The sequence below is a fragment of the Aegilops tauschii genome, chromosome 6 (assembly GCF_002575655.3).
Source record: "Aegilops tauschii subsp. strangulata cultivar AL8/78 chromosome 6, Aet v6.0, whole genome shotgun sequence".
Classification (NCBI taxonomy): domain Eukaryota; kingdom Viridiplantae; phylum Streptophyta; class Magnoliopsida; order Poales; family Poaceae; genus Aegilops; species Aegilops tauschii.
In genome coordinates, this window is record NC_053040.3 from 493018425 (window position 1) to 493026211 (window position 7787).

Consider the following 7787-nt stretch of genomic DNA (forward strand, 5'->3'; position numbering starts at 1 on the left):
CCGGAGAGTTACGGGAATTCGTAGTGGGCCTTAATGGGCCATACAGGAAAGGAGAGAAAGGCCTCAAAAGGTGGCCGCGCCCCTCCCCATGGTCTGGTCCGAATTGGACTAGGGAAAGGGGGCGCACCCTTCCTTCTTTCTCCTTCCCCCTTCCCTTCTCCTACTCCCACAAGGAAAGGAGGAGTCCTACTCCCGGTGGGAGTAGGACTCCCCCCTATGGCGCGCCTCTCCCCTTGGCCGGCTGCCTCCCCCTTGCTCCTTTATATACGGGGGCAGGGGGCACCCCAGAGACACAACAATTGATCCTTGAGATCTCTTAGCCGTGTGCGGTTTCCCCCTCCACCATATTACACCTCGATAATACCGTTGCGGAGCTTAGGCGAAGCCCTGCGTCGATGAAACATCATCATCGTCACCACGCCATCGTGCTGACGAAACTCTCCCTCAACACTCGGCTGGATCGGAGTTCGAGGGACGTCATCGAGCTGAACGTGTGCTGAACTCGGAGGTGCCGTGCGTTCGGTACATGATCGGTCGGATCGTGAAGACGTACGACTACATCAACCGCGTTGTGATAACGCTTCCGCTGTCGGTCTACGAGGGTACGTGGACAACACTCTCCCCTCTCGTTGCTATGCATCACCATGATCTTGCGTGTGCGTAGGAAAATTTTGAAATTACTACGTTCCCCAACAGTGGCATCCGAGCCTGGTTTTATGCGTTGATGCTATGCACGAGTAGAACACAAGTGAGTTGTGGGCGATATAAGTCATACTGCTTACCAGCATGTCATACTTTGGTTCACCGGTATTGTGAGATGAAGCGGCCCGGACCGACATTACGCGTACGCTTACGCGAGACTGGTTTCACCGTTGCGAGCACTCGTTGCTTAAAGGTGACCGGCGGGTGTCTGTCTCTCTCACTTCAGTTGAACCGAGTGTGGCTACGCCCGGTCCTTGCGAAGGTTAAAACAGCACCAACTTGACAAACTATCGTTGTGGTTTTGATGCGTAGGTAAGAACGGTTCTTGCTAAGCCCGTAGCAGCCACGTAAAATATGCAACAACAAAGTAGAGGACGTCTAACTTGTTTTTGCAGGGCATGTTGTGATGTGATATGGTCAAGACATGATGTGATATAATGTGTTGTATGAGATGATCATGTTTTGTAACCGAGTTATCGGCAACTGGCAGGAGCCATATGGTTGTCGCTTTATTGTATGAGATGCAATCGCCATGTAATAGTTTTACTTTATCACTAAGCGGTAGCGATAGTCGTAAAAGCAATAAGTTGGCGAGACGACAACGATGCTACGATGGAGATCAAGGTGTCGCGCCGGTGACGATGGTGATCATGACGGTGCTTCGGAGATGGAGATCACAAGCACGGTGCTTCGGAGATGGAGATCACAAGCACAAGATGATGATGGCCATATCATATCACTTATATTGATTGCATGTGATGTTAATCCTTTATGCATCTTATCTTGCTTTGTTTGACGGTAGCATTATAAGATGATCCTTCACTAAATTATCAAAGTATAAGTGTTCTCCCTGAGTATGCACCGTTGCGAAAGTTCTTCGTGCTGAGACACCACGTGATGATCGGGTGTGATAGGCTCTACGTTCAAATACAACGGGTGCAAAACAGTTGCACACGCGGAATACTCAGGTTAAACTTGACGAGCCTAGCATATAACAGATATGGCCTCGGAACACGGAGACCAAAAGGTCGAGCGTGAATCATATAGTAGATATGATCAACATAGTGATGTTCACCATTGAAACTACTCCATCTCACGTGATGATCGGACATGGTTTAGTTGATATGGATCACGTGATCACTTAGAGGATTAGAGGGATGTCTATCTAAGTGGGAGTTCTTAAGTAATATGATTAATTGAACTTGAATTTATCATGAACTTAGTCCTGATAGTATTTTTGCAAATTATGTTGTAGATCAATAGCTCGCGTTGTTGCTTCCCTGTGTTTATTTTTGATATGTTCCTAGAGAAAAATTATGTTGAAAGATGTTAGTAGCAAAGATGCGGATTGGATCCGTGATCTGAGGATTACCCTCATTGCTGCACAGAAAAATTATGTCCTTGATGCACCGCTAGGTGACAGACCTATTGCAGGAGCAGATGCAGACGTTATGAACGTTTGGCTAGCTCAATATGATGACTACTTGATAGTTTAGTGCACCATGCTTAACAGCTTAGAATCGGGGACTTCAAAGACGTTTTGAACGTCATGGAACATATAAGATGTTCCAGGAGTTGAAGTTAATATTTCAAGCAAATACCCGAGTTGAGAGATATGAAGTCTCCAACAAGTTCTATAGCTAAAAGATGGAGGAGAATCGCTCAACTAGTCAGCATGTGCTCAGATTGTCTGGGTACTACAGTCGCTTGAATCAAGTGGGAGTTAATCTTTCAGATAAAATAGTGATTGACAGAATTCTCTAGTCACCATCACCAAGTTAGTAGAACTTCGTGATGAACTATAGTATGCAAGGGATGACGAAAGTAATTCCCGAGCTCTTCGTGATGCTGAAATCGATGAAGGTAGAAATCAAGAAAAACATCAAGTGTTGATAGTTGACGAGACCACTAGTTTCAAGAAAAGGGCAAAGGGAAGAAGGGGAACTTCAAGAAGAACGGCAAGCAAGTTGCTGCTCAAGTGAAGAAGCCTAAGTCTGGTCCTAAGCCTGAGACTAAGTGCTTCTACTGCAAAGGGACTGTTCACTGGAAGCAGAACTACCCCAAGTATTTGGTGGATAAGAAGGATGGCAAAGTGAACAAAGGTATATTGGATATACATGTTATTGATGTGTACTTTACTAGTGTTTATAGCAACCCCTCATTATTTTATACTGGTTCAGTTGCTAAGAGTAGTAACTCGAAACGGGAGTTGCAGAATAAACAGAGACTAGTAAAAGGCGAGGTGACGATGTGTGTTGGAAGTAGTTCCAAGATTGATATGATCATCATCGCATACTCCCTGTACTTTCGGGATTAGTGTTGAAACTAAATAAGTGTTATTTAGTGTTTGCGTTGAGCATGAATATGATTTGATCATGTTTATTGCAATACGGTTATTCATTTAAGTTAGAGAACAATTGTTGTTCTGTTTACATGAATAAAAACCTTTTATGGTCATACACACCAACAAAAATGGTTTGTTGGATCTCGATCGTAGTGATACACATATTCATAATATTGAAGCCAAAAGATGCAAAGTTAATAATGATAGTGCAACTTATTTGTGGCACTGCTGTTTAGGTCATATTGGTGTAAAAGCGCATGAAGAAACTCCATACTGATGGGATTTTGGAATCAATTGATTATGAATCACTTGATGCTTGCGAACCATGCCTCATGGGCAAGATGACTAAAACGCCGTTCTCCGGAACTATGGAGAGAGCAACAGATTTGTTGAAAGTCATACATACGGATGTATGTGGTCCAATGAATATTGAGGCTCGTGGCGGATATCGTTATTTTCTCACCTTCACAGATGATTTGAGCAGATATGGGTATATCTACTTAATGAAACATAAGTCTGAAACATTTGAAAAGTTCATATAATTTCAGAGTGAAGCGAAAATCATCGTAACAAGAAAATAAAGTTTCTACGATTTGATCGTGGAGAAGAGTATTTTAGTTACGAGTTTGGCCTTCAGTTAAAACAATGTGAAATAGTTTCACTACTCACGCCACCTGGAACACCACAGCATAATGGTGTGTCCGAACGTCATAAACGTACTTTATTGGATATAGTGCAATCTATGATGTCTCTTACCAATTTACCACTATCGTTTTGGGGTTATGCATTAGAGACAGCTACGTTCACGTTAAATAGGGCACCATCAAAATCCGTCGAGACGACGCCTTATGAACTGTAGTTTGGCAAGAAACCAAAGTTGTCGTTTCTTAAAGTTTGGGGTTGCGATGCTTATGTGAAAAGGTTTCATCCTGATAAGCTCAAACCCACATCGGAGAAATGTGTCTTCATAGGATACCCAAAGGAGACAATTGGGTACACCTTCTATCACAGATCCGAAGGCAAGACATTCGTTGCTAAGAATGGATCCTTTCTAGAGAAGGAGTTTCTCTCGAAAGAAGTGAGTGGGAGGAAAGTAGAACTTGATGAGGTAACTGTACCTGCTTCCTTATTGGAAAGTAGATCATCACAGAAACCAGTTTCTGCGACACCTACACCAATTAGTGAGGAAGTTAATGATAATGATCATGAAACTTCAGATCAAGTTATTACTGAACCTCGTAGGTCAACCAGATTAAGATCCGCACCAGAGTGGTACGGAAATCCTGTTCTGGAAGTTATGTTACTAGACCATGACGAACCTATGAACTATGAAGAAGCGATGGTGAGCCCAGATTCCGCAAAATGGCTTGAGGCCATGAAATCTGAGATGGGATCCATGTATGAGAACAAAGTATGGACTTTGGTTGACTTGCCCAATGATTGGCAAGCCATTGAAAATAAATGGATCTTCAAGAAGAAGACTGACGCTGATGGTAATGTTACTGTCTATAAAGCTCGACTTGTTGCGAAAGGTTTTCGACAAGTTCAAGGGATTGACTACGATGAGACCTTCTCACCCGTAGCGATGCTTAAGTCTGTCCAAATCATGTTAGCAATTGCCGCATTTTATGATTATGAAATTTGGCAAATGGATGTCAAAACTGCATTCCTGAATGGATTTCTGGAAGAAGAGTTGTATATGATGCAACCAGAAGGTTTTGTCGATCCAAAGGGAGCTAACAAAGTGTGCAAGCTCCAGCGATCCATTTATGGACTGGTGCAAGCCTCTCGGAGTTGGAATAAACACTTTGATAGTGTGATCAAAGCATTTGGTTTTATACAGACTTTTGGAGAAGCCTGTATTTACAAGAAAGTGAGTGGGAGCACTACAGCATTTCTGATAAGTATATGTGAATGACATATTGTTGATCGGAAATAATGTAGAATTATTCTGCAAAGCATAAAGGAGTGTTTGAAAGGAGTTTTTCAAAAGAAAGACCTCGGTGAAGCTGCTTACATATTGAGCATCAAGATCTATAGAGATAGATCAAAACGCTTGATAAGTTTTTTCAATGAGTACATACCTCAACAAGATTTTGAAGTTCAAAATAGAACAGTCAAAGAAAGAGTTCTTGCCTGTGTTACAAGGTGTGAAATTGAGTAAAGACTCAAAGCCCGACCACGACAGAAGATAGAAAGAGAATGAAAGTCATTCCCTATGCCTTGGCCATAGGTTCTATAAAGTATGCCATGCTGTGTACCAGATCTATTGTATACCCTACACTGATTTTGGCAAGGGAGTACAATAGTGATCTAGGAGTAGATCACTGGACAGCGGTCAAAATTATCCTTAGTGGAATAAGGATATGTTTCTCGATTATGGAAGTGACAAAAGGTTCGTCGTAAAGGGTTACGTCGATGCAAATTTTGACACTAAATCTAGATGACTCTAAGTCTCGGTCTAGATACATATTAAAAGTGGGAGCAATTAGCTAGAGTAGCTCCGTGCAGAGCATTGTAGACATAGAAATTTGCAAAATACTTACGGATCTGAATGTGACAGACCCGTTGACTAAAATTATCTCAGAATCAAAACATGATCACACATTAGTACTCTTTGGGTGTTAATCACATAGCGATGTGAACTAGATTATTGACTCTAGTAAACCCTTTGAGTGTTTGTCACATAGAGATGTGAACTATGGGTGTTAATCACATGGTGATGTGAATTATTGATGTTAAATCACATGGCGATGTGAACTAGATTATTGACTCTAGTGCAAGTGGGAGACTGAAGGAAATATGCCCTAGAGGCAATAATAAAGTATTATATATTTCCTTATATCATGATAAATGTTTATTATTCATGCTAGAAATTGTATTAACCGGAAACATAATACATGTGTGAATACATAGACAAACAAGAGTGTCACTAGTATGCCTCTACTTGACTAGCTCATTAATCAAAGATGGTTATGTTTCCTAGCCATAGACATGAGTTGTCATTTGATTAACGGGATCACCTCATTAGGAGAATGACGTGATTGACTTGACCCATTCCGTTAGCTTAGCACTCGATCGTTTAGTATGTTGCTATTGCTTTCTTCATGACTTATACATGTTCCTATGACTATGAGATTATGCAACTCCCGTTTACCGGAGGAACACTTTGTGTGCTACCAAACGTCACAACGTAAATGGGTGATTATAAAGGTGCTCTACAGGTGTCTCCAAAGGTACTTGTTGGGTTGGCGTATTTCGAGATTAGGATTTGTCACTCCAATTGTCGGAGAGGTATCTCTGGGCCCACTCGGTAATGCACATCACTATAAGCCTTGCAAGCATTGTGACTAATGAGTTAGTTGCGGGATGATGTGTTACGGAACGAGTAAAGAGACTTGCCGGTAACGAGATTGAACTAGGTATCGAGATACCGACGATCAAATCTCGGGCAAGTAACATACCGGTGACAAAGGGAGCAACGTATGTTGTTATGCGGTCTGACCGATAAAGATCTTCGTAGAATATGCGGGAGCCAATATGGGCATCCAGGTCCCGCTATTGGTTATTGACCGGAGACGTGTCTCGGTCATGTCTACATAGTTCTCGAACCCGTAGGGTCCGCACGCTTAACGTTACGATGACAGTTTTATTGAGTTTTGATGTACCGAAGGAGTTCGGAGTCCCGGATGAGATGGGGGATATGACGAGGAGTCTCGAAATGGTCGAGACGTAAAAATCGATATATTGGACGACTATATTCGGACTTCGGAAAGGTTCCGAGTGATTCGGGTATTTTTCGGAGTACCGGAGAGTTACGGGAATTCGTATTGGGCCATACTGGAAAGGAGAGAAAGGCCTCAAAAGGTGGCCGCACCCCTCCCCATGGTCTGGTCCGAATTGGACTAGGGAAAGGGGGCGCACCCTTCCTTCTTTCTCCTTCCCCCTTCCCTTCTCCTACTCCCACAAGGAAAGGAGGAGTCCTACTCCCACGGGAGTAGGACTCCCCCCTATGGCGCGCCTCTCCCCTTGGCCGGCTGCCTCCCCCTTGCTCCTTCATATACGGGGGCAGGGGGGCACCCCAGAGACACAACAATTGATCCTTGAGATCTCTTAGCCGTGTGCGGTGCCCCCCTCCACCATATTACACCTCGATAATACCGTTGCGGAGCTTAGACGAAGCCCTGCGTCGGTGAAACATCATCATCGTCACCACGCCGTCGTGCTGAGGAAACTCTCCCTCAACACTCGGCTGGATCGGAGTTCGAGGGACGTCATCGAGCTGAACGTGTGCTGAACTCGGAGGTGCCGTGCGTTCGGTACTTGATCGGTCGGATCGTGAAGACGTACGACTACATCAACTGCGTTGTGATAACGCTTCCGCTGTCGGTCTACGAGGGTACGTGGACAACACTCTCCCCTCTCGTTGCTATGCATCACCATGATCTTGCGTGTGCGTAGGAAAATTTTGAAATTACTACGTTCCCCAACATTCCCCCCTTCCAAGTAGTAGGAGTAGGAGTGAAGGAAAGGGGAGAGAGAAGAGGAGGAAGGAGGGGGCGCCAGCCCCTCCCCCTAGTCCAATTCGGACTAGGCCTTGGGGGGGCGCCCAGCCTCTCCTCTCTCTTTCCCCTAAAGCCCAATAAGGTCCATATACTCCCCGGCGAATTCCCGTAACTCTCTGGTACTCCGAAAAATACCCGAATCACTCGGAACCTTTCCGATGTCCGAATATAGTCGT